Consider the following 1,540-nt stretch of genomic DNA (forward strand, 5'->3'; position numbering starts at 1 on the left):
ACCCTTTTCCAGCCTGTACACGAATGCATTTGAACTCTACTGAATCAATGTGTGGAAGACTAACTTCTTCAGATGGTATTAAAGAGTCTACAGCGAAGAGTATGCCACCGCCGATTCTATATGTCTATAGATATGATAATTATTTGAAAGAATCTCTGAATTGAAAATGTGAGGTTTCAGCCAAGTTTCAGTAAAAGAAAGAATATTATAATTACATTCAAGGCCTTTAAAGTATAAGTTCGTTAATTTAGTATTTAAGCCTCTTACATTTTGGTAATAAATACTTAAAGCAGATTTAATAATTAGTTTTTTGATTCAGTGTTATGACGGGGAATATAATAAAAAAGAACTACTAAGCAGCGCATTAAAATTATCTAAATTTACGTCAATTTTAAATGAAGCAATATTTCTTTCGTAATTGAAATTAAATTTTCTGATGCTTAAGTCTACAGTTCTAATTTTTGATGAGATATAAAGCTTTATATCGTCTTCAGTAGTGTCTCTCGAAAATCTAGAAACAAAGATTGACTTCTTTGGCGGAACCACAACTAGTTTTCTTGTATCAGACTGGAGTACCGGCGGAGAAGGTTGAGTTACTGCGTTAGTAGTTGAGGATAGGGAAGGCGGTGGAGGCTTTGAAGATGATGCCACCACTTCAATGGGGAAAGAGGAAGATACTTCAGGCTCTTTATTATCTGAAGCAGATTTCGTTACATGGTCTTTTGAGGCTGAGGATTCTGATGCTGGTGTCCGTCGGAAGATTATTCTGACGTGCACCGGCAGTAATTTCCTTAGATGGACTATGAAGACGCTTACGTTTAGACACACGGATATCCTTAACAGATTGCAAGGTATCTAAGCATTTGAATGATTTAAACATATTTTCATAATGGTTAAATTTTTCTGTCAGTACCGACAATTCTCTTCCTACTTCTGTAAAACCATTTCTGGTTTGCCTAAATAGCTTGAAAATATCAACTTCGGTTGACCTGCACTTTACGCAAGACCAGCGAAGGCCCTTGCCTCATTAATAGCGTCCAGAATTCTTGCTGTCAAACCAGCACATTTCACATGGTAAGTACCATCACACAGCCAGCACGATAAGTAGCGTTCAGAATCGCTTTTAATTTGGCAAGTATCAAGATCGCACTTCATATTGAAAGATTTATGTAATACACTCGTTAATAAAAGACAAACAAAATAAATTATAACAATTAAGGAGCTGATGTAAATAGCTTTAAATAAATGTAGCGAACAGTTTGAGTATCACTGTAATTATGACACTTAATAAACGCAATGCAAACAGCTGTGACAAGAATTATTAGAAAAAGAGTAGAACAAATGTGCAAAAACAAAATGAATTCAGATAACTACAAAGGATACAACAACATTGATAGCAACAAATGACTCGGCAAAATTAGAATGTTGTGAAGTTTAATTAAATTTACTTTAATATAAAACCAATAACTTTCACTTAGCTTCAATTTTTCACACTATGATGCTCATAAGCACTTTTTATCACTACTTTAACACAGAATTA

This window comes from Rhagoletis pomonella, unplaced genomic scaffold (assembly GCF_013731165.1).
Source record: "Rhagoletis pomonella isolate Grant_MI unplaced genomic scaffold, Rhpom_1.0 Rhpom_scaffold_00015, whole genome shotgun sequence".
In the NCBI taxonomy this organism is placed as follows: domain Eukaryota; kingdom Metazoa; phylum Arthropoda; class Insecta; order Diptera; family Tephritidae; genus Rhagoletis; species Rhagoletis pomonella.